Genomic DNA, 27317 nt, shown 5'->3' with positions numbered 1-27317 from the left:
CTTTAGGCCGTTATAAACGTCAGATTTGATGCATTTAAAGGCTACCGTTGGCTTCAACTTTAACAGCATATACAATTATTTTATAAATATGTTTGTTCTCAAAGAAATCCCCAAAATGTTAAAGTTAGAGCAGATGGTGTGACTCTGCAATACAAGAATTACTGTGCCTACCAGGAAGAAAAATGGTTTCGTTTAATTTCAGTCTGATAAAGACTGATGCTGATTAAATGTAAGTTCAACACAGCTACACATCTTGAATTTATATGTAAAAGATTGTTTGGAAAAGGGTTAGTTTGGCATATGTTTTGTTTCTAGGTTTTAAAGTATATTTCATATTGATTTTTGGGATACTTTATATTATTTTATTCTATAATAAGAAAGCCTTCCTGTTTATAATTACTCAAAAGTTACACCAATTTCTTATTGCCAGAGTAAATTTGAATGGTTAAGCTGAGTTAGTGATAAATTAACTCTGAGAAAAAAGCCATCAGAGAATTGTAGGCCTTTAGTGTTCCTTGGGAAGACCTTTGATGCTACATTTGCTCCATCCCAGCCAGGTCTTTGCTGTCACTGATTATCCTCCCAAGACTACCTTCTCCCCACCTTGGACCATTCTTTAGGAAGGAAGTTGCATCTAATACAAATTTTTCTCCTTGGGGTAAAACATGGAATCTGGTTGCTAAGAGAGATATGATGGCACAGGTTTTTTCTGGAGACTGTGTAGAAGATAGTGCTGGAAGCTTGCTTACCTTTCTCGTGGCCTGAAACCTTAAAGGGTAATTTCCAGGAAGGCAGGAGCACTCAATGCTTCTGGTCCTTGTCAAGGGTCATTGCTTCCTCCTGGTGCTCCTGAAAGAGAATACACTGAGCCTTGGGAAGTTCCTATACAAGGGAAAGGCCTGAAGCTTGAGCTTCATTAGCTTCTTGGTGAACCAGCCTCTAGTCTAGTAGGTCAAACTACAGTTCCTTAAATTCTTTCTACCTAAGGCAAGGATAAATCCTGGTGGCTCTAAGGAGCCCAAGCCAGCTGTTGGGATAGTCAAAAATGTCCATTTGAGGAAAATGAGGACTAGTGGTGACAGTGGAAACCAAACAAGTCTAATGAAAATGTCATTGTTTATCTTCTGCTTTAGCCCCCAGAATTTTGTCATTGACAGCTCTCTGGCTGATCATTGCCATATTTTTTATATTTGCTCAGTTTTACATACTTCTCACTTCCAAATTCTGAAATACACACAGGAGTCCAAGATTAAAACACTACTTTCATTCTGTGAAATAGTTTGGGGAGTTAACCTTGGACTTGAAATTGAAATACATCCTGCTTCCTTTGCCATGAATTCATTCATTCACCCAGTCATACACAGGATGCTAGATAATGCAGATCTTCCCTTCTAACCTTGCATAGGCTATGTCTAGTGTGGAGGACTGAATTCCAAGGGGAGATGCAAGTAAACTGAGCTTTTACAGTTCTGTGCTCTATGAATCAGTTTTAAAAATGAATATACATATATATATTTAGTACATATTTATGGGACATGTGATATTTTGAAACATAGTAATAATTAAATCAGGGTATTTGGGATAGCCATTACCTCAAACATTCACCATTTCTTTGTGTTGTGAACATTTTGAATCTTCTCATCTAGCTATTTTGAAATATACAGTAAATTATTACAAAATCTAGTCACCCTACCAGTTATTGAACACTAAAACTTATTCTTTCTATCTAACTTTATGTTTGTACCCATTACCAACCTCTCTTCCTCTTCCCCCAAACTTTCTAGCTTCTGGCAACCATTAATCTATTCTCTACTTCCATGAGACCAACCATTTTAGCTCTCACATATGAGTGAGAAAATGCAATATTTGTGTTTCTGTGTCTGGCTTATTTCATTTAACATAATAAATAACCAGCAGTTTCACCCATGTTGCTGCAAATGACCAGATTTTATTCATTTTTATGGCTGAATAGTTTTCCACTGATTATATAGGTCACATTTTCTTTATCCATTCATTTGTTGATGAACACTTAGGTTAATTCCATATTTTGGCTATTGTGAATAGTGCTGCAATAAACATGAGACAACTTTGGAATTCTCCCATGGGAGAACATGGGAGAACCACCAAAATGGTGGTGGAGAAGCAAGCTGACTATATTACCACAGAAAACCAAAAACAAACATGCATTGCCAGGGAACCCAAGATTGTAGGGAACTACAATTGTTCCTGTCTCATTCTCAATAGAAGCAGTAAGAGTACGTAGATGGACAAATACCACTGAGGATAGCCAGAGACAAAGAGGGGAGGCAGGATGAACATCTCTAACCCTGAAATCTCTGCTCTGTAACTCTGTCAAAAAGAAGAAAAATCAGAATGGCTGTTCAGCAACAGAATGTGGTGAAAGGTTTGTTTTCACAGATTTCCTGGGCACAAACTACCAGACAGCCTTCCAACACTACCAGGTTAGCCCCTTTGGAACCACCCCCATTCAGGACATGTGATACTTTGATTGTTTACTAGAACTGAGGCAAATCTGGGTTTAAGGTGCCATCTAATTCCAAAATGTAGGCAATAACCTAGTGGGGAAAAAAGAAAGACAACCAACAGGTAAATTACAGAGAATCTCTGAGCCAACCTAGACAACAAAAGCCAAAACAAGCCAGGCAGAGAAGACTGGAATAAATAATAAATACTTCAATGCAAAGACATAGGTGTACACCCACAAAAACGAACAGCAAGCAGGAAACCATGACCTCCTCAAAGGGTCAGAGCAAAGAACCAGTGAGTGACTCTGAAAAAATGGTGACATGTGAATTATCTGACCAAGAATCTAAAATAGCAGTTTAAAGTAAACTCTGTGATCTCTGAGATAACACAGAAAAGTAATTCAAACATTTTCCAAAGAAATGTAATGAAGGGATTAAAATAATTTTAAAAATCAAAGAAAAATCTTAAAGCTGATAAATACATTTGCTGAACTAAAAAATTTGATAGAGGCTCTTAACAGCAGAAAAGATCAGGCAGAGAAAAGAATCAGTGAACTTGAAAACAGGCTATTTGAAAATGCATAGTCAGAGAAAAAAGGAAAAAAGAATGAAAAGGAGTGAATATTACCTATAAGATATAGAAAATGACCTCAAAAATGCAAATCTAAGAATTATTGGTGTTCAAAAAGGAGCTGAGCAGGAGGAAGGGATATGATTAAAGAGAACATCCTAAAAGCAACAAGAGCAAACAAGCAAATAACATATAAAGAAGCTCAAATTCATACAGACTTTTCAACAGAAACTATACAGGCCAGGAGGGATTAGAATGACGTTTTCAAAGTCCTGAAAGAGGAAAATTCTTTTTATTCAAGAATACTATACCCAGCAAAGTTCTCACTGAAACATGAAAAAGAGAAATAAAGTCTTTCCTAGACAAACAAAAGTTGAGAGCATTTACTACCACCAGATATCTTACAAGAAATGCTAAAGGCGACTCTTCAATCTGAAAGAAGTAAATAACAATGTGAAAACAAATAAACAATGTGAAAATAAAACATTTGAAAGTATAAAACCCACTGGGAAAATTAAGTTACACAGACAAACTCAGAACATTCTAGTACTATAAATATGTGCAATCCACTCATAACTAAAAGTATGAAGCCCAAAATATAAAACTATCAATAATACCTACAGTAACCTGTCAAGAGACAAGCAATATAAAAATATGTAAGTTGATAAAAGATAAAACCTAACTATGGGGAGATTGAGATAAAATGAAGAGATTTTTTTTTTGTTATCTAAGATAAGCTGACATTTGATTAAAATAACTTGCTATATATATATATATGATTTTTGTAAGCTTCATGATAACCACATTGCAAAAGCATTCACTAAAATGAAAAGGAACAAGTAAAGCGTACTACTAGAGAAAATCACTCTTGAGAGAAAAATGAGGGCCTTCACAACAAGATCACAAGATCCCCTACTAATACTTCTGTATTAGTCTGTTTTCACACTGCTGATAAAGACATACCAGAGACTGGGCAGAAGAAAGAGGTTTAATTGGACTCACAGTTCCAGGTGGCTGGGGAGGCTTCACACTCATGGTGGAAGCCAAGGAAGAGCAAGTCACATCTTACGTGGATGGGGGCAGGCAAAGACAGAGCTTGTGCAGAGAAACTCCCATTTTTAAAACCATCAGATCTCGTGAGATTCATTCACTCTCAGGAGAACAGGAGAACAGAACCAGAAAGAAACATTCTCATAATTTAATCACCTCCCACCGGGTTCCTCCCACAACATGTGGGAATTGTGGGAGTTACAATTCAAGATGAGATTTGGGTGGGGACACAGCCAAACCGTATCAGAGAAAAGAATATCAATTCCTGAGATGGTGGAAGATCCAGAAATGTGGCAATGGAGAAAGATGATTCCATCCAGAATGGCAAAGCTCATGGAGGCTCTTAATTTATAAATTTGCTGTTGCCTCCACAGTTAGCCACACACATTGCCTGTGCCCTGGTCAGCAGAGACAGATTGTTTCTCTTGATTCTTTAGAGACTGGATGTGACAAAACCTGTTTGGGATTTCCCCAATTCTTACTTTTACGGTGGATGCTCCTAGATCTCTAGAATGGGGTTTCTACTTTAGTAACTTGGTTGAAACAGAGAAAGGTTGGTAGGTCTCTGCAAGTCTCTTGCCCTTTCAGGATGGAACCAGCAGGGTCTATATTCCCCTTGGTGTTCACTGCCTCCAGGACAATGCTGGGAGCTGTCCTAAAGCTTTCAGGCCAGGACTGAGCCATGCCTTAGTGAAGATAAGCATAGACCCTAATTCCTGTACCTGGCTTAGGAGCCCTAGTAGCCTTTTTGCGCCAAGATGTTCCAACGTTCACCTCAAAGGCTGTTCAGCTCACTGGCATCCTCTTGTCAACACTCTGTGCCCCCACCTAAACTCATTTTGGTGTGAATTTCAGTGAATGGTCCTGCATCAGAGGAGTGATAACAGCTGACCAAGTTGATAATCTCATGACCACACAAAATCTCTAGTGATAAAAACATGGGCCGGGCGCGGTGGCTCACGCCTGTAATCCCAGCACTTTGGGAGGCCGAGGTGGGCAGATCACGAGGTCGGGAGATCGAGACCATCCTGGCTAACACAGTGAAACCCTGACCCTACTAAAAATACAAAAAATTAGCCGGGCATGGTGGCGGGGACCTGTAGTCCCAGCTACTCGGGAGAATGAGGCGGGAGAATGGCATGAACCCGGGAGGCGGAGCTTGCAGTGAGCCGAGATTGCGCCACTGCACTCCAGCCTGGGCGACAGAGAGAGACTCCGTCTCAAAAAAAAAAAAAAAAAAAAGGACGTAAGTTTTAGTTCCTAAGAGAAATGTTATGTATTTTATATTATTTCATCTTCACAATTCCATAGAGATTATTTTATTGATGATGAAATTATGGTTTCACTTTGTCAAAGTTTTTAAAATTGCAAATAATGTAACTGTAGTTGAACAAAACTTTTTTTTATGATTCTGAAGACAATGATCTTTCCTCTGTACTATCTAGACATTATGCATATAATGTCCAAAACATATGCATATACAAGACATGACAATATTTATGAAAAAGGATGTAATTTCAGCCTTGTTTGTGATAAAAAGGAAAATAGAAAACTAAATGTCTATCAATAACATATTTCTAACTAAAATACATGTGTCCATGTGATTCTATGACATTATGAAAAAGTAAGGTAGCTCTACCTGGACCCTGACAGAAAGATGTTTAGTGAAAAAGGAGGTTTCAAATAACTAAGTAAAATATGAAAAATCTGTTCAAATTGTCTATCTGCTGCAATGGTGGAAATGTCATTATATATTTATCCAAAAACCCATTGAATGTAGAGCATTAAGAGTGAACATAATGTAAACTATGAATTTTGGGTGATAATAATATATCAGTGCAGTTTCACAGCTCATAATAAATGTATCACTCTGGTGTGGGATGTTGATTGTGGCATAGGCTATTCCCTTGGGATGGGGTTATATGGGAAATCTGTATGTTCCTCTAAATTTTGCTGTGAACATAAATCTGTTCTAAAATGAAAGTCTATTTTAAAAAATGTATACGTCTGTATGAAGTAGACAATATTCTGAAAAAGAATTGTACTTAACTATTGATAGTTATTACTCTGGGATGTGGAATTTATGGGAATCTGGTGTGTGTGGATGTGTGTGTATGTGTGTGTTTGTGTACACATGAGTGTGTGCATGTCTAGCATTCACTTAAGCATACTTTAGAATTATTTTTGAAACTTCTGAGAAGCACCACACACTTGTTCTGGGCTTGCTGACATCCGTCACAACTTGGAAGGCACATATTTTCATATTAACTGGGGTGAGTGTAAGAAAGAGTCTCCAGATGCCGATATGAAGAGAAATTTTCTAAAAGTGGGTATATTTTGTTCAGATAACAGGGATCTATTTTCTCCTCCAATATCTGAAGGCTTTGTATGACTTTCAGTCTTCTAGAGTCATGTAATCTGAGGATATAGCGGACAGGTACTTTGTCCTGTTATGTTAAATTTTTGGCAATTTAACATAATTTGCATTTCAGATGATACTCTAGACCAAACTTAATTCTGAGAAAGAGGCATTCTCAAATATTTTATGAACTCCCAAATTGTAGGAATTTTCCAAGTTCACTCCCATGTCTATACATCTCTCAATCCCAAAATGCAACAATTCACCTTCATAAGATAGGTAAAGTATGAAAATCACCTGTAGCTTTTGTCCAGAAGATTCTTATTGTGTCTTTTAAAATCTCAGGGTTTCCTCAATAACTTCTTTTAAGGCTTTTTGCCAAAAAGCCCCAGCTTTGTTGTAATATGCCAGATCAGAAGAAACCTACACCCTTTACCTTTTCCACCACAGCTTTGTTTACCTGGGACACTCTCACCTAGGACAAGGTCAAGAATCAGACTTGCTTATTCAGGTGTTTTAACTAAAACAACTGGCAGTAAATGAATAAAGGAAAGTTATTATGTAGATAAATAACAAATAAAAGTTATCAGGTCTTGAAGTCAGCAAAAGGAAAAGGAAATAAGTTTGTTTGTGGTCTTAACACCTCTTATCATAAATATTAGATGTGTGTCTCACTCTCAGTATCATGGTGATAAATATTTTAAATTACATTGTAGATTTTTTTCTTATGCTGATCACAAACTGATCAAATTTATAATATTTATTTATCCTTTAAGATTTATTTTAGACATCATAGCCTATCAGAAAATTTTAGTGCCCATCTTAAAGTGTTATAAATGTTTCCCTTGTACATAATTCCATTACAGAATTTTCACATCGTTTTACACAATCTAAGTGTCATCTTCTCCCACTGATTGGTGAGATTCTTTAAAAATACATATTTTATATCTATCTTTTTTATCTGAAGATTTTACTAAAAGGTCAGAAGCAGTAGATACTCAATGAATGTTTTGATAATTGAAAGTATGAATGAATGAATAAACAAAATCTTCCCTGAACACCAATACTATGCTAAAAAATTGCCTGGTTTCTTTCCCCATGTTTTCCTTCCAAATAATTGTTTTTGTGGTAATTCCACTGATCCCATGGAGTTTAATTACATTGCCTTTAATCTGAGTAAGATTTTTTCTCTATTGTGATTTTTTTCTTACAATCCCAAATTTTCCTGTTTGTCTTTAATGTAGACTTTGGAAAATACGTAATTCTGGAAATTCCTAGGATTCCAGGGTTTGCTAGTTTAAGCCATTCTACCAATTATTATAACAATAGAATGCATTGCAAATATTAACTGTTTTATCTGGTAAGTTCCTGTTGTGTGATTCAGTTTAGGAAATGAAAATCGTAAACCATATGTAAGTTTTCATAAATATTGATTAATGAAAAGGTGGGCAGTTTTATGTCCAACTCCAACATTCATTTTGTATCCCTTGCCACCTTGGATAGTAATATACTTAAGTATATGTTTTCCACGAGTAGTCTGCTTCAGACATATTTGTTGGGCTCATTTCAATTTATTATTCAAATGCTAATTGGAGCTGCCGAATTTTGCATGACTTACAGCTAATGTTCCAAATAATGTTTGCTTTCATTTTACTAAGCTATAGCACAAGGGAATTTAGTGTGACAATGGAAGGTGCTGTCACTCCTAGTAAAAAGAAATATGTTGTTTGATTCCAGATCCTCTGAAAACCTTCAATGTCAGTCACAAATTACCACTTCTCTACTTGCCAGGATTATTCCAGCTTTGCTCTGATGCACACACTATTATCTGGCATTAGCAGAATTGGCTCTGAGCACTCCAGATGGGCTACCAATATCCCATGAGCTACTCTTTCTGGGGTAGGGTGAAGGGAGAAGATTTTGCATAGTAAAATTCTCACGTAGAACCACCAATCTGTGATTTTGCTACTCCTTGTCAAAGATGGATTTCTCACTATTACCACTATTCTGCTAGATAAGTACTTGTTACTTTTGCCGTTTCACTTGGCAAACAAGAATTCTTCATTTTAATAAGGCTGGTATCTTATATATTATAATGATAGGAGAGGGGAAATTAAACAAAACCGAACAAAATAAAGCTCATCAGCTTGGGTCTATAGTAGCAAACCTTCCCTATTTTAGAATTTTTTACGCTGCAAAATAAATGGTCAAAGCCCCCAAAGCCAAATACTTCAGGGTTGTCACTTTTTCCTGTATAGAAATATAGTATTCCTATTGCAGGTGATGCTTCATCCTCACCTTGGAAATAAAAGTACATTTTAAAGATGAATAGGTAAAATTTAAAATGAGAAAAATATGACACACATTTTAATACCTGCAACAAAAATCAGCAAAATATGACAAGCTATGGAAGCTTTGTGACTATGGCGACCTATTCAATGTGACTTCATTCCTCTATCTGTATCAGCAATATATTTTGAACATGAGTATTTCTTTTTAAATCTTCAGCTTAAACTTCTCTGCTCGTTTTATTGATTTTGTTGGTTGCAGAAACCCTTTATGTATATATTTGACTGTTATAATGTAAATTTACTGAGGTCTGTCATTTATTTTGAATCTGTGCTTCTCTTTGTAACGTCCTTCTGAAGCAAAGGAATTAAGCAATGTAGTTGCAGGTACCTTGGGAGTAAAACCAAGGGGATCCAAAATGAAATAAGAAGGGCAAAAGTTAAGCATTATCTCAGAAAGCCTTCTTTCAGATCTGCCTCTTAAAATTATTACTCCTTGTTTATAACTGCTTTTCCAATGAGAAATTAGCTTTTTCCATCCCTTCTTCCCTCTCTTCCTTTCCTTCCTTCCTTCCTTCCTACAAATATTTGAGTACATAGCACTATGGCAGCCAGTATGTTAGCTGCTTATGAACAACTCTTGGTCCCTAGTTTCATTTTATTTAGTTGTCTATGTACAAAGGGCATGGATAGACCATGCTTCAAATGGATATAAAATTGGAAGCCCCCTTTTGAAATAAAGTAATCAGTAATATGCAAGAAAAATGGAAATTAAAACAAAATACTCTATTACTCATATATTAATTAAAAATATTATATATACCATTTTTATCTACCAGTAAGTATAAGATATAATAAAATTGCTAAAGCTTCAATTGTGAGCAGAAACATAAGCAAAAATCTTTCTGGAAAAACATGAATAGTATTTATGAAGGAAAATAAAGTATTTATCTCCTTTGCTATAATGCTGCATATTGAAATTTACCCCAAGAGGAAAAAAAGAAAATTTGGCTGTGTATAAAGATATTCAATGGAGTCTTCTTTATAATGCTAATAAAATTAATATATCCCAAATGTCCACCAATGAGGAAAGGTTAAGCCAATTATATCTTAACTACCTAGATTAATGTACAGATGGAAAATGGTCATTATGAATATGTTTCTATTAAAAATACTTACTTGTAGGTGGAAAAGCAGTATGTGTTGAATTCAGTCATAGAATTATAACATATATAGGCCGTACATGGAAAAATGAAAAAATGTAACATTCTGGAATGGCAAGGTTGTGAATGATATTAAAGAATGCTAGAACTGCAGTTTCAATGTTTTTACGTGCTATCAAAAAGCTGAAAGATAATCTACTTTTTATGATAATAATAGGACTTAAGTATTCAGCAAGCAAAATAATATAACCTCTTTTCTATTTTCATTTTATTTAAGGTAAAATTTATATATAGAAAAATCCACGATTTTTATTTTATAATTATAAAAGTGTTGAAAAAGTATAAATGTATGTAACTGGAACCACAATCAAAATATGGAATGAAATATCACAAAAGTTCCATTCCTATTCCACCAAGTTTTACTGTGCCTCTAATAATCAACCACTGTCCCCATCCTCAGCTTTGGTTTTTATTGACCTATAGTTTTACTTCTGAAAGGATGTTATATAACTGGAATTATATACATAGCTTCTTGGGTCTGGCTTCTTTCACTCAGCATAATAGATTTGAGATTTTAAAATGCTGTTGCATGTATTAGTCTTTTTTCTTTTTATTGCTAATTGGTTTTTCATTGTATAGATGTACCACATTATTTTAATCCATTCTACAGTGGAGAAACAAATTTGCTCCAGTTTGGAACAATTACAAACCAAGTTTCTATATATACATTAATGTATAGGGTATTTGTTTTCCATTTTAATTGAGATAAATTTAGATTCACATGCATTTGTAAGAAATAATATGGAGAGATCATGTGTACAATTTACCTAGTGTCCCCTAATTGTAACATTTTATGAAGCTACAGTATAATACCACAAACAGTATTGTTGACAATAATGTTGATGATACTGACAATAATTTGGGTTCTTGTATAAATTCTTTATTTTGGCAGGCACTCAGCCTGTTTAGGTGTAGCATGCACATTCTGGCCTACTTTTATGGGCTGTATTACCAAATTTAAATTGCCTGGTTACTTTGTTCTGCTTGGTTTACCTGTTGCCACTGCGGCTCCCACTGGTTCCTGCTGGTACTGCTTTTGGAGGTGGAAGAACATTCCCAGGCTAGGGAACTGGGTGTCTCTGGGTAGCAGAGATGGATCTCAGGCCTGTTGGAATTATGAGGACTCCTGGACCTGGCTGCTTAATGTAACTGGTTTCCTGTTGACTATTCCTTGAGCCCATCCATTATATATAGGTTTTTATGTAAAATTAAGTTTTCATTTCACTTGGGTAGATACCAAGGAGTAAGATTTCTGGGTCATATGATGAGGGCATATTTAGTATTATAAAGAATTGCCAAGGCCGAGTGGGGTGGCTTGGGCGATCACTTGAAGGAGTTCGACACCAGCCTGGCCAACTATCTCTATCATTTGGCCTAGGTTTGAATAAAGAATAGGGAGCCTGGATAGTGCATAACATCTCAACACAAAGGTCAAGAAGCAACAGGCATGCACCAAAGGAAAACAGCCATGTTATGTGAATCAGTTTTCAAGGCTTAACTTTTTCTCTTGGCATAATGAATTTGAAAAATTCTGAAATTTTATTTTATTTTTACATATGCATAAATGAAAGTTATTTATGTTTCTCCTATGGGTATTCAATTTGTTTTTAGTACCATTTGTTGAAAAGACAATCCCTTTTGCTGAATTTCTTCACGTGTTTATTGATAATCAATTAAACATAGAATTGCAAGAAAAATGGTCTATTTCTGAACTCATCATTCATTTTCATTAGTCTATAGATGTATCCTTTTTACAACACAGAATCGTCTTTACTGTAGATTAAAAATAAGTCTAAGAATCAGTTCTCATGATTCCTCAGACTTTTCCTTTTTTGTTGGGAACAGGCCCCTAAATCTGGCCATAAACAGGTCCCCAAATCTGGCCATAAAAGATAATCTCTGCAGCACTGTGACATGCTCATGATGGCTATGATGCCCATCCTGAAGGTTGTTGGTTTACCAGAATGAGGGAAAGGAACACCTGGCCCACCCTGGGCGGAAAACCGCTTAAGGTGTTCCTGAACCACAAACAATAGCATGAGTGATCTGTGCCTTACGGACATGTTCCTGCTGCGGATTACTAGCCAGAGCCCATCCCTTAGTTTCCCATTTTAGTTAAATTATAATCTACAGGAACAATGCTTATCACTGGTGGCTTCCTGTCAATAAATATGTGGGTGAAACTCTGTTCGTGGCTCTCATCTCTGAAGGCTGTCAGCCCCCTGATTCCCACTCCGCACTCTGTATTTCTGTGTGTGTGTCTTTAATTCCTCTAGCACTACTGGGTTAGGGTCTCCCTGATCGAGCTGGTCTTGGCAAGTGGTGCCCATATGTGGGGCTTGAACCCGGGTCAAAGGGTCGCCAGAGCAATGGTTGGAGAACGTGGAACTATGCTGGTGGACACCCGAGTACTCTTAAGCAATCCCTGTGGTGAGTAAGAAGGGGAGCTTGGAAACATCAGGGTAACAGTGGGACAAGTGTGAGCTCTGGTTGGTTCCACCTTGGAACCTTTTCACACTGATCATGAGGAGGAAGGAGAGTATAATGAAGTAACAGAAGAGGTGACAGAGCAGGTTTGTTTGCCAGCTAAAGCTAAAGCGGCAAAGGAGGGAGAGGTTTGTCCCTACCCTTCTGCTCTCTGTCATTATTTTGAAGAAAAAGAGTGGCTGACCCTCTAGATCTTTCTTTTCCAGAGAACACTGGCTGAAAAATAGTGGCCCCAGTGACTGGGCAGCACCTAGAGCGACCACTCTCAGTTCTATTCAGGCAGGAATTCAGCAAGCTAGATGAGAGGGTGATATAGAGGCATAGCAGTTCCCTGTTAGGATACACCCCCCAGATCAACAGGGAAATAATATAGCTACATTTGAGCCTTTTCCTTTTAAATTACTCAAAGAATTTAAACTAGCTATTAATCAATATGGACCAGGTTCTCCTTCTGTAATGGGACTGTTAAAGAATATTGCTGTTTGCAGTCGGATGATTCCTATTGACTGGGACACTCTTACTTGAGCTTGCCTGACTCCTGCTCAGTTCTTAAAATTTAAAACTTGGTGGGCAGATGAAGCTTCCATTCAGGCTGCTTGCAATGCCCAGGCCCAACCTCAAATTAATATAACTGCAGACCAACTTTTGGGGGTTGGTGACTGGGCTGGTTTAGATGAAAAAGTGGTCATGCAGGATGATGCCATAGAAGAGCTTACAGGAGTGTGCATTAGAGCTTAGGAAAAAATCACTTCAGGAGGAGAGCAATACCCTTCCGTTAGTGCTGTAAAGGAGGGACCAAAAGAACTGTATGCAGATTTTACAGCTCAGATATAGGAGTCTCTTAAAAAGGTGATTGCAGATTTGGCTGCTCAGGATATAGTGTTGCGGTTACTAGCTTTTGACAATGCTAATCCTAAGTGCCAGGTTGCTCTGCCACCTATTAGGGGGAAAATGCATTTAGTTGATTATATCAAGGCCTGTGATGGTATTGGAGGTAATCTGCATAATGCTACTTTGTTGGCACAAGCCATAGCAGGATTGAAAGTGGGTAGAGGATATACTCCATTTCCTGGAGCTTGTTTTAACTGTGGGAAGCATGGTCACACTAAAAAAGACTGTAAAAAAAATCAGCGAGTCAGGCTGCCAGTTGGGGGAAAAAGAAAACTGCTGAGTCTGGAGTATGTCCAAAATGCAAAAAAGGAAAACATTGGGCTAATCAGTGTCACTCTAAGTTTGATAAAGATGGGACCCCAATTTCGGGAAACACCATGAGGGGCCCGTCCCAGGCCTGCCCCCCACCACAGCTGGTAGTGCCACAGTAGATTTATGCTGCACAAAAGATGTCAGCCTTCTGCCTGGGGAACCCCTACAAAAAGTGCCAACAGGAGTCTATAGACCCTTGCCAGCGGGGACGGTAGGATTACTTCTAGGTAGGTCTAGTTTAAATTTAAAAGGAGTGCAAGTACATACAGGAGTTATTGATTCAGATTACAATGGGGAAATTCAAGTTGTTATATCTACTTCTGTTCCCTGGAAAGCAGAGCCAGGAGAGCGTATAGCACAGCTCCTGATTGTGCTGTATGTGGAAATGGGGAAAAGTGAAATTAAACGAACAGGAGGATTTGGAAGCACAAATAAGGCAAAGCAGCTTATTGGGTGAATCAAATGATTGAAAAACATCCTGCCTGTGAAATAACTATTCAGGGAAAGAAATGTAAAAGTTTGTTAGATACAGGAGTGAACATTTCAATCATTTCTCTACATCATTGGCCTTCCACATGGTCAATTCAACCTGCTCAATTTAACATAGTTGGAGTTGGTAAAGCCCCTGAAGTATATTAAAGTAGTTATATTTTGTATTGTGAAGGGCCTGATGGACAACCCGGGACTATTCAACCAATTGTAGCTTCTGTACCTATAAATTTATGGGGGAGAGATTTATTACAACAATGGAGAGCACAAGTTCTAATTCCAGAGCAATTATACAGCCCTCAAAGTCAACATATGATTGATGAAATGGGGTATGTCCCTGGTATGAGACTAGGAAAAAATTTGCAAGGTTTGAAGGAACTGCTTCAAGTGGAAAGACAAAGTTCCAGCCAAGGTTTAGGGTATCATTTTTGATGGTGGCAGTTGTTAAGTCTCCAGAACCTATACCTTTAAAATGGTTAACAGATAAGCCAATTTGGATAGAACAATAGCCACTAACTTAAGAGAAACTGGAGGCTTTAGAGGACTTATTTACTGAACAATTAGAAAAAGGACACATAGTTCCAACATATTCCCCCTGGAATTCTCCAGTCTTTGTTATTAAGAAAAAAATCAGGTAAATGGGGAATATTGACAGATCTTAGAGCCATTAATTCAGTTATACAACCCATGGGGGCATTACAGCCAGGATTGGCTTCTCCTGCTATGATTCCAAAAAATTGGCCTTTAATAGTCATAGATTTAAAAGACTGTTTCTTTACTATCGCCTTAGGTGAGCAAGACTGTGAACAGTTTGCGTTTACAATTCCTGCGGTAAACAACCTGCAGCCTGCTAAGCATTTTCATTGGAAAGTGTTGCCACAAGGCAAGTTAAACAGTTCAACAATTTGCCAGACTTATATAGGGCAAGCAGTTGAATCTACCCGTAAAAAATTTTCACAGTGTTATGTTATTCATTATATGGAGGATATACTTTGTGTTGCCCCCACTCAAGAAATATTACTCCAATGTTATTATCACTTGCAAAATTTGATTTTTCACACTGGTTTAATTATAGCTCCTGACGAAATTCAGACTACTACTCCTTACTCCCACTTAGGAATGTTAGTAAATGACACTACAATGGTGCCACAGAAAGTAACCATACGTAGGGATCAGTTGAAAACATTAAATGACTTTCAAAAATTACTATGGGACATCAATTGGATACGACCTGCTCTAGGCATTCCTACTTATGCCATGAGTAGTCTATTTTCTATCCTTAGAGGAGATCCTAGTCTCACTAGCCCTCAGCAATTAACAAAGGAGGCTGAGGCAGAGTTACAGCTAATTGAGAAACAAGTGCATAATGCTCAAATAAATAGAATAGATCCAGAGAAGACTCTAGATTTGCTCTTTTTTTCAACCCAGCATTCACCTACTGGTATTGTTGTTCAAGAGCAAGATCTTGTAGAGTGGCTTTTTCTTCCACATACGAATTCACACTTTGACTTCTTATTTGGATCAAATTGCTACTATGATAGGAAATGGGAAAACTTGGATTGTTAAATTACATGGATGTGATCCTGGAAAAACTATTGTCCTTCTCACACAGGCAAAAATACAGCAAGCCTTTATAAATAGTCTTACTTGGCAAACCCATTTATTTGACTTTGTGGGTATTCTCAATAACCATTTCCTAAAATGAAACTGTTTCAATTTTTGAAATTAACTAATTGGATTCTCCCTAAAATAACTAAATTTAAACCAATTGAAGGTGCTGAAAATGTCTTCACAGATGGGTCTAGTAATGGTAAAGCTTCTTATTCTGGCTCAAAAGGTAAAGTTTTCCAGATGCCCTATACTTCAGTTCAAAAAGAGGAGCTTGTAGCTGTAATTGAGGTGTTGACTGCTTTTGCTATGCCTATTAATGTGATTTCTGATTCTTCATATGTGGTTCATTTCACACAATTAATTGAAAATACTCAGTTATGATTTCATACAGATGAACAACTGATGACTTTATTTACCCAATTGCAAACAGCAGTTAGGAATAGAATGCACCCTTTTTACATCACTCACATTAGGGCTCATACCCCTCTTCCAGGACCTTTGACTGCAGGGAATCAAATGGCTGATCGCCTAGTTGCTACTGCAATATCTAATGCCAGACACTTTGACAATTTAGCCCATGTTAATGCCTCTGGTCTCAAACGCAAATACAGCATTACCTGAAAAGAAGCTGAAGCTATTATCCAGCAATGCTCAACTTGCCAAATGGGGCATTCCTCATCTTTTAGAGGAGGAGTTAATCCTCAAGGATTGGAACCTAATTCTCTTTGGCAAATGGGTGTCACCCATGTTCCCTCATTTGGGAGACTAGTTTATGTACATGTATGTGTGGACACCTTTTCTCACTTTGTCTGGGCTACATGCCAATCATGAGAGTCTTCTGCCTGTGTTAAGTGTCACCTTTTGCAGTGTTTTGTGGTGATGGGCATTCCAGCTTCTCTTAAAATGGACAATGCCCCAGGCTATACTAGCCAAGCTCTCTCTATGTTTTTCTCTATATGGAATATTAAACACATTACTGATATCCCATATAATTCTCAAGGACAAGCCATAGTGGAAAGAATGAATCTCTCCCTGGAACAGCAGTTGCAAAAGCAAAAGGGGGGAAACAGGGACTAAGGCACACCACATATGCGATTGACCCTAGCATTATTGACTTTAAATTTTTTGAGCCTGCCTAAAGGCCAGTTGCTATCAGCAGCTGAACAGCATCTACAGAAACCAGATGCAAAGAAAGAAGCAGAAAAACTGGTTTGGTGGAGAGATCCGATAACAAAAAGTTGGGAAACAGGTAAAATAATAACTTGGGGTAGAGGTTATGCTTGTGTTTCTCCAGGACCTTATCAGCAGCCAATTTGGGTGCCATTGAGACATCTGAAACCTTATCATGAGCCAGATGCCAAAGAAGAGATTCTGGGAGGAACCCGAGGACCCCCCGGTTGCAGCCATGTCAAGACTGATGCTGAGGAGGACCCCAACTGTCACGAGCAACACCCGTCGAACACAGCCACCTACCTGTGGACAGATCATGAAGCTGTCACAGATGGCGGAAGAAAACCTGAGGAAAGCAGGACAACCAGTCACAGTGAGTAATTTAATAATAGCTATGATAGCGGCGATCACCATTGCCATGAGTATTCCCTTAGCAAGGGCTGACATAGAGAATAATTATACTTATTGGGCATATTTACCTTTTACACCACTTCTACGGCTTGTAACTTGGCTGGACACCACAGTGGAGGTATACACTAATGATAGCTCTTGGATGCTAGGTCCTACAGATGATAGAGGCCAATCTCACCCACATGAGGAAGGAACTGTTATGAATATTTCTTTAGGATATGAACATCCGCCTATCTGTTTGGGAAAGGCCTCTAGTTGACTACCCCCTTGCTATCAGTCTTGCCTGGCAATAATGCTTGGATGTAATCACTTTATGACACAGTTGCATGTGCTTTCTGGTCTCAGTATTTACCATAATGAATCTCCTCCTATAATTGAGGCATACCACCCTCAAAAACCTATTTGTAAACAGGATTGGACCTGGTCAGAATAAATGAACGTACTTGTTTGAGAAGATTGCATTGCAGAACAGGCAAAGGTGCTGCACAATGATTCCTATGGAATCGTTATTGATTGGTCCTCTAAGGGGATGTTTAGCTTGAATTGCACCTCTCTTTCTGTGTGCCATGGCCACACTATGTTCAGCTGGTCTGAACAAAATGGTCAGATGGTAGAAACAGTAAGAAGTATGGCAAGAGTTCCTATTATCTGGAAACATGGCAGTATAGTGGCACCTCAAATGATATGGCCCACTCTAGGAGCTAAACATAAGGATTTGTGGAAACTATAAGATCAAAATTTGGGAAAGAATAGAAAAGTATCTAGAAGGACACTCTACAAAGTTGTCTTTGGATATTGTGAAATTAAAAGAACAAATATTTAAAGTATCCCAGGGACACCTGACCTTAATGCCAGGAACTGGAGTGCTTGAAGGAGCTGCAGATGGATTAGCAGCTATCAACCCATTAAAATGGATAAAAACACTTGGAGCCTCTATGATTTCTATGATGGTTGGCTATTAATCTGTGTTGTTTGTCTTTGTATAGTTTGCAGATGCGGATCCCAACTCCTGTGAATAGTTCACAGTGATAAAGCTGCCTTTGCTTTTATCGTCTTGCAAAAACAAAAAGGGGGACATGTTAGGACCAGGCCCCCACATCTGGCCATAAACAGGCCCCCAAATCTGGCCATAAACAAAATCTCTGCAGCACTGTGACATGCTCGTGATGGCTATGATGCCCATGCTGAAGGTTTTTGGTTTACCAGAATGAGGGCAAGGAACACCTGGGCCACCCAGGGCAGAAAACTGCTTAAGGTGTTCCTGAACCACAAACAATAGCATGAGCGATCTGTGCCTTAAGCACATGTTCCTGCTGCAGATTACTAGCCAGAGCCCATCCCTTTGTTTCCCATTTTAGTTAATTTATAATCTGTAGCAACAGTGCTTATCACTGGCTTGCTGTCTATAAATACATGGGTAAAACTCTGTTCATGGCTCTCAGCCTGTTGAGATGTCTGATGTATGGCCCAATGACATAGCCTCAGAAATAGAGAATTAATTTTTTAATATCCTTTCCTCATCTGCAATGGTTATTCATCAGTACCCTGAAGGCAACAAGATTTTGCTACCCTAACCCCAGCTACTAAACACTATCTTGCCCTAAGTTTTTCACTGGGGAGATGGGTGAGAAGAGTTCAGGCAGAACTTTGTGCCTTTTCTACTTTGCTGTTTTCCTTCTGAGCACTTACACTATGGGGGAAGCTTTTTCAAACTATGAGTGATCCCTATCCAGTGTTTCTTGTGAGCATCATTTAGGTCTTTGGAGGAGAGTACTTGTGTTGGTGTGAATTCACCTAGTATCCGTGGCTTCCAGAAATTCTATATTCTCATGCCTGCTCACATCTGGACTTCAGGAATGGGTTACTAATTGTACTTGAATTCTTCTCTTCATATCTTTGGCTTCAGGTAGATTCTCTCTATAGTAAGCGAGTGCTCTTATCATTCTTCTCTTTGGATTTATCTCCTTAGATTTTCAGATTAGTTTTTTGTGCTGACCTGAACTCTATAATGGGTACCAGAAAAGTGGTGAATTTACTGTTGTTGTAACAATAGAAGTAATGTTTTTTAAGCCTTCTGTATCTTAAGCAGAAGTCACGAGTCTCTCTGGTTTCTTCTAGAAAATGTAAGAATGTAAGGACAATTTTAACTTTCACTTGAATGTGATTTTTAGATTAACCCATTTAGCCAAACTGATCTGAATCATGGACAAAATCATAGCCACACACAATGTATCCAAATTCTTAAAACACTCATAAGAGCAAGTCATAGGTAGTGTTTGAAGTTGCTTTGATCATTTGTGCATAAATATAGAGTTGAAGTAAAACTATCTATAGGCAGTTAGTGTTAAAGGATACTACAACAGGCAGTTATCATGTTAGAAACTACTATTTACATAATCTCATGTCAAAAATTGTACATACATTATCTATAATTTTTACAACACTACTTTCAAGTAGGGGTTATGGTTCCACCCTCTACAGATGAGACAACTGAATTCAAAAAAGATTAAATTATATCCCACGTAATAGAGGTAATAAAAAGCAGAATCATAATTTGACTCTAAGTTTAATTAGCTCCAGGACAAGTCCTTTTTTTCCTTACAACTTCAAAATTTGTGTAACCTCAGATTTTTTTTTTTTTTTTTTTTTTTTTGACAGAGTCTCACTTTGTCGCACAGGCTGGAGTGCAGTGGTGCGATCTTGGCTTACTGCAACCTCTGCTTCCTGGGTCAGGTGATTCTCCTGCCTCAGCCTCCTGAGTAGCTGGGGCTACAGGTGCATGCCACCGTGCCTGGCTAATTTTTGTATTTTTTAGTACAGACAGGTTTTCACCATATTGGCCAGGCTGGTCTAAAACTCTTGACCTTGTGATCCACCCACCTCGGCCTCCCAAAATGCTGGGATTACAGGTGTGAGCCACCACACCCGGCCTACCTCAGATTTTACTGTACAATTATAGACTTACTGACACTTGAAAGGACCAGTGGATTTTAATTTCCTTGGCTAGATTTAAAACAAAACAACAACAAAAATGAAAAATTGCTATTTGGTCTTCCCTTACCTAAGGATTTGAAAGGAGGAGATGATAGTTGGAGATTTTTGGTTCATAATAAAGTTTTATTTTTCAACATGGCCTCTGTCAGCACTTAGCATATTTTTCATCTTAGAAATGGTTGTAATTCTTAATTTTCTATCTGTTGAAATATGATAGAAGATTTAATATATTAATAGATTCGGTGATTTTACCTGTTTCAAAGCAAACATATTAGGTATGTTTTTAATGGGCAGTCAGAGTAAGTTTACCATAAAGCTAAAGAATATAGTTTTAAGGACCCTCATTGACCCCTTCCTTGGCCTAATTATGTATTTGTTATATTGTGTTTTCTTAGAACTCCACCTCTCACAAATTGTATAAATTTTAGGGTCCACAAAACTGGTCCCTTAACCCTGGGCACAATTTTTAATCTTCTAGAATTTTAGATATTTTCTGCCAGTTTAGCTGTGAAGTTTTGAAATCTGGTCTTATTTAACTTAAGCTTATCATGAAGTCTCACAGAAATCAGACTGCCCTTTAATTAAAAGAGAATAGTATTCCAATGGGCTATCATTTGTAACAACAGAGCACCTCTGAAAAATGACTTTGGCAAGCAAATTCAATGATATCTTTTAGATAATTACCTATCTTTGTTCACCACTGAAAGCTTTGTGTTGTAAAAATTTAGTAAAACATCAGGAAATATTCAGATATATTGCTTTAGAGACAACATAGGAAATGAGGTCAAGAAAACCATCTGGATATAGATGAATGAAAACATAAATGAATTATTTTTCCATATTTCTGAGTAAATGTGAATGCAACCATTTTTAGGTTTAATCTTTGCTGAAGGCTTTTCTTTACAACTGATAATTTTGAAGAAAATGCTATAAACTAATTAAAACCTAATATAAAGGCAATTGTTGCATATTACATCAGGTAATTCTCAAGAAGTACATTTTTGACTATTTAAAAGACAGTTACAGTTTGCAAGAGTTGAATATACAATGGTGTTTGCAAGTGAAATTCACTTTTGAATATGGATTAAAATTCTCCTGTGTTAGATAAGAATCACCAACTTAAATTTCATATGCTAACTGAAATGTGTCTCTTTGGAAAGTCATAATTTCCTTTAGCCACTGTGTATTTTGGATGATGAGTTTTCCCTTCCTGAAATATATTTGTTCTATAATTTCAGTTATGTTGACCATATTTACATAATTTTCTTCCTTTAGCAAAATTCTATAATTTATTAAGGAACCACAGTATTCTATTAATTTGTATGTACAAATTGCCATAAGATTCACTTTGGAATGAGAAAGCAAAAAAAAAAAACGTGAAATAGAGAGCTCATGAAGTAAAAACATTTCTGAATTTAATATATTCTTATTCTCAGTATACGCCACCAACAAGTCTGTTTGTAGTAGATGAAAGTCATCATTTTCAAAGGAGAGTGTAGAGGAACACTTCAGCTTGGGATTTGACCCAAACATAAATGACTATTTAAAATGGATTTATTTAAAGAATTCAATAAATGAAATGGCCTTAGGCATCTAAATTGGTGATGACTAGCAAATATAAAGTATAACTTAAAGACCTACATTAATGCATTTCCATTTGCCTGACAAAGGTGTGCGTGTGTGTCTGTGTGTGTGAATCATGTGTCTCACAGTCACTCAGATAAGAGTCTTTATCTTGCTGACTTTTTCAAAAGTTGGGTTTCAGTTTTCAAGAAAAATTATGCAGATTTGTGAGTTACTTCTCTTAAAGTGACTGTATTTCAATAGAAAAGTCCACTTAATATGCCTTACTTCACTCTTAATACTTTTTATAGGTTGTCTAATATTAGAGTTGTGTAAACCTTAAAGTATTTTGGTTTATTTCAAAATATGAATATTCAATGAAACAGCAAATAAATTATTTGATGCCTCTTTGTTTTTCCTATCCCTGTAATTATAGAGAATAACACTCTTGTTAGTTCACCCAGCTAAGCTATTAAGAGCATTTGTCTAAATAAGCTAATCTCCATGGCTTTCATTATATAGATCATAAAATTATTGATAGCTCTCTCCAAATTGTAGGGTGTACTTTTAGGGAACAATACATTGCATGAAAAACCATAGCTCTATAATGTTTCTGAAAAAATAAAGACAAATATACTTTATATAAACTATATATTTTGTATTTGATCAATTTTTTGTAGTTATTTAATGGTGTTTTGGGGGGAGTATTTTGTCAGGAGAAAGGGGCTATTATGTCTAGGATAGGCATGTTTAAAATGTTTACATAAAGCCAGAAGAAAATACATTGAATAAAAATCAAAAGTAAAAAAAGAAGGTAGAGGTGTGTTCCATAATCAGGATTAAAACATAGTCTATTGTTACAGTAAGGAAAACCTGCATAGCTTATCAAAACATAAGTCCTGAGAAGAGTTAGGTTGGACTAAGTCAGTAGAAAAGAACTCTTTGCAGGTGTATGTATGCTGGGCTAATATTTTGCCCTGCTCTGCTGCTTTTCTGCTAATGAATGCATGTTATACACAAACCTCCTTTATTTTTACCCTCCTCTTCCAACTTGCAAACATAATAGATATGTTGCTTGATATGTGCAGCAGGTCAATACACTGAGACACCAAGTTGCAGCAGAAAAAGAAGTTTAATCATAGAGCTGCTGAACAAAGAGACAAGAGGAAATCTCAACACCATCTCCCTGAAGAGTACGGGGCTAGTGTTTTTAAGGGTTTTGGAGTGGGTCAAAGTATAAAGTTATTGATTGGCCAAAGAGTACAGGGTGAAGTCATGAGACAGGGAAATAAACTGTATTCTCATGCTGATTTGGTTCTTCTGGTGTCAACTATTTTGCTGAAATTTGGGATCTGAAAAACATCTTAAGTAATTCTTAAACAAAAGCCTTAATATTCTAATGTTACATACTATATATCTGTAGGAACAATGGGGATGCAAATCAATTCTTAAACAAAATTCTTATGACCCTAACCTCAGAAATTCTATCTATAGAAACAATGGGAATGTAAATGATCAGCATCTGGTTCTATGTGAGTTTCAGCAACAAGGAAGTGAGTTAAAATGCAGCCTGATGATGGTTAAGTATAACTATATTTCTGTCCAGAATTTTTGTTAACCCAGTGAGGATGACTTCAAACTGAGCTATTGACTACTGGGAAATGGGTGATATAAGAAAAAGTGATGAGTGTTGAACATCAAGTCTATTTTACTACATTTAGTGTACTATGAGGACACTTTCCTCTATGAGTCTAAGAAATTTTGAATTTCATGTAAAATAGAGAAATATGTGCATAACAAAATCTCTACATATGTATTTAATTCTTTGCCCTTTCTTGTCAAGAATTTGGCTGGACTTTGTCTCTGGTTTCTGAGAAGTAACCTCCAAACCCTTGTAATAAAAAATTTTGCTGGATTTTGTTCCCAGTTGAGAGTAATTTCTAGATTCTTCGAATTTGCTTAGTGATAGGAATGTCTTTATTATTCCTGGTGTGCTTTCTGAACAATACCTAATAGTTTAGGCAATTAGATAACTCAGGGTGGACTCCTAGATAGTTTATGCGATTGAGAAGAAGTCGGATAAGAACTGTCCATCCTAGAAAGCCCAACCTCGTGATTAGAAAGTTGAGACTTTGAGCCACATGCTACCAGCCTAACATCTGGGGAGAGTTAGGGCGGTAGGGGGTTGATTCAACCAGGTGGCCAATGATTCAATCAATTATGCTTATGTAATAAAATCCCAATAAAAATCTGAACACCAAGCTCAGGTGAACTTCCTTGGATGGCAATACTCTGCATATTGTCACACTTCATGTGCCAAATGGTTAATGCATCTCTGGAGACAATAAAAGCTTTGTGTTTAAAACCATCTAAGACCTCACTCTATGCATGTCTCCCTGTACTTTGTTCTGATTTCTATCCTTTTGCAATAGTATAACCTTAATAGTTAAGTATTATGTTTTATTGAGTTCTCTGTGTTGTTCTAGTGAATTATTGAAACTAAGGGGGTAGTGGGAACCCCTGAATTTGTAGCTGACAGATTACAAGTGAAAATGGCTTGGGGACCCCAAAACTTGCATCTGGTGTCTGAAATAAGGGCAACGTGGAAGATTGTTCTCTTAACCTGTAGAGTTTGACCTGTTTCTGGGTGGTTGGTATCAGAAATTATTGCACGCCACGAACCCAATCTTCACTTCATAATGAAAACTCAAGAATAAAGATATATTCAACAATATAGCATTTTGGATAAAGGCTGTAAAAATGAATAAAATCCATTTAATTTAAAAATATAATTAAAATTATAATATGAAACATACTTTGTTAGCAGGCTTTAAATTAGTTATAGAAGAAATGGTTTTCATCACGACATATTCTCCTCCATATATCACTCAGACACTTCATTTAAGTCAAACTAATTGTCATAGGCTAGCTGTTGATTACTGTTAATGTCTGAGGGACAGATGTGGTTTTTTAAATTAAATCAGAAAGCTGGTCACTTAATAAAGATTGTGTTAGAAAGTGCATGTTAATTTACAGGTGATAGATAATGCATACGTCAATAGAAAGAATGAAAATAAATAAACACAACATTTTAGATTTAAGTAGTGGTAATAGTGCAGCACAAATCTAATGATTACATTTAAAATTAATAAGCAAATAATGAAGAAATGATTAGATAGTCTTGGGGGTTTGGTAAGGTGAAGGATAGTGAGTCAATGTAATGGCCAGTACTTACTGCTTAGTAAATAAACTAGATGTTGAGGTGTAATAAATAGGTGCCTCCATTTGCCTTTTTATTGTTATTAAGGCTGAAGCCTTGTGAAACATCCCTGCAGGTTTAATAATAGTGAGTAATGTAGAACTCAGTGGGCTGGTCACTAGCACATGCAAGATGGACAAATTCTAAGAAGACCTTTATAAATTACTCTGGTATAATCACTACCTGGCTCCTAAATCCATCTTCTCAGTGGATATGAATTGAAAATAGTGAAGTGCTCCATATAGTTAGGCAACTTAGATAATGATGACAGAAAGGAGTTGACTGAGCACATAGAGAAACAACAGAATCTGAGAATATGGTACTGAATGTTAAAGATTATAATTTAAAATAATAGCAAGATGAATTTGTTCCAGCATTCTGCCATACAGCATTGTAACAATAGTTAGCAATACTGCATTATACATTTACCATTTTTTAGGGTAAGTGTTCTTACAAAACACATAGAAATTTTTTTTCCTATGAGGACATATTTTATATCTCAGGTTGTAATAACAGTACATTTAGATTGGCATATCAAAAAACTTACATGGAAAGTCCTCAGCAATTTTCTTTTTCCAAGTGACATTTGCAACCATATGAAATGACTGATGTTTTCTCTACCTTGAATAAAACACCACTGGTATTACAGGTGGCTTAGTAAATAGTTATAATATTTTGATTTCATGACTGTACACAACCTGTACGCAACGTGCTTTTTTTTTTTTTTTTTTTTTTTTTAACCAGCTAGATAACCTGACTTTAAGTTTTGGACTTTAATTTTTGTTTTTAATTTGGTTGTACTCTACTTCTCTAACGGTGCTCGATTGTTGCTTCTTGTGTGGATTAGGCTCATTTGTGGAGATACTCTTAGAGTTGGAATGGCTTTTAGAGGTTATTAGTTCATATGGTGTCGCCGTGTGGCCATTTTCTCTCCACAGCGACTGACATGTAGACAGGTGGAAGTTATGCTTGATGACACCTAACTAGTGATGCAGGATAAATGATCTTTCCCACCCTTCATCTCAGCCTTTGGTATTTCCATGAAAGCATATGATTCTCGAGGTCATTTTGCAATTATGAGAGGAAAATATAAGATAATCATAGAAAGCTGGCTGAGTTACCCTGAAAGTGCTTACCACGGGCTATCTTGTTATATTAGACGTTTTTTTTTAAGCAAGCAGTCTGCTGCTTTCAAGCTAACATCTTCCTAAATGACATATTCTTTTCTGGTTCATTGTGAATATCCTCAGTGTTTAAAGTGCTTAATATCACATGGATTCTATACCCTGATTATACTCCAGAGCCACAGTCATTATTAATTTCTCTCATGAAATATGATACCCTAAATTGAAGATTATATCCTGTTCAGGACTCTGACCAACACTGCTTGAGAAGACCTTTCTATTTTTGACAGTGCTTTTAAAAATTACATTAGCATTCTAACAGACTCCTCAAGCTGTTTGCTGTGATGTGGTTATGAAGCTAAAGATAAACAAACATAAACAGTAACACATCAGGTCACCATTATGCAATCCACTATGAGATCAATATTTGCCATTCTATATATTGTTTAAAATAAGTGTATAGCATGTGAATGCATTCTCTCTGAAAAAAGTTAAACAATACATTGGTAAAGTGAGTAAAAAGAAAGAGTTATTTCATCCCATCACTCAAACACACATCCTTCTCAAGGAGTAACAATTTACAGAAAGTTCTTCTAGACTTTTTTCAATGCATTTGTTTTTATTATGTGTTGTTTCACACACTGTATGTATTTTTGGAAATTTGCTATTTCTCACTTACAACATATATTGACAAACTTTCAATGTCATTGACTGATGTAGACCCATAGACTTTCAATATCACTGATAGATGTAGACGTATTTTTTATTGTTGTATAGTACTACCTCATTGATGGATATTTCAATGTTATCTTGTTTGTCCTATTACAATGAAACATTGATCAATGCTATTCATTTTCTTCATGTATGTGGGTTAATATTGTTTATAATAGATACAAGGAATACAAGAAAAATAATAGGGTCAAAGAACATGTGCTTTTAAATTTGCATATTGTATCAACCATCGCTCAATCAGGAAAACAAAGCCACCACGAGAATTATGGAAAAAAGGAGTTTAATATAGCCTATTTG

The 27317-nt window shown here is 36.7% G+C and overlaps 1 protein-coding gene across 4 annotated transcripts in view; it reads left to right on the top strand.

The window, feature by feature from the left end:
- The window catches only part of ZBBX (zinc finger B-box domain containing), a 283593-nt gene that overhangs the window by 184891 nt on the left and 71385 nt on the right, over positions 1 to 27317 (top strand). The window contains exons 19-20 of one of the 4 annotated variants that reach the window (XR_010155869.1): positions 14947 to 15039; positions 17062 to 17310. The exons of the other annotated variants lie outside the window; for them this stretch is intronic. The gene's annotated coding sequence lies outside the window, so the exon portion shown is untranslated. The remainder of the gene's footprint in view (positions 1 to 14946; positions 15040 to 17061; positions 17311 to 27317) is intronic. 4 annotated transcript variants of the gene reach the window in all.

Source organism: Pan troglodytes, chromosome 2 (genome assembly GCF_028858775.2).
Source record: "Pan troglodytes isolate AG18354 chromosome 2, NHGRI_mPanTro3-v2.0_pri, whole genome shotgun sequence".
In the NCBI taxonomy this organism is placed as follows: domain Eukaryota; kingdom Metazoa; phylum Chordata; class Mammalia; order Primates; family Hominidae; genus Pan; species Pan troglodytes.
The sequence above is the reverse complement of the archived record's forward strand: the minus strand, read 5'-3'. Positions and strand labels throughout refer to the sequence as shown.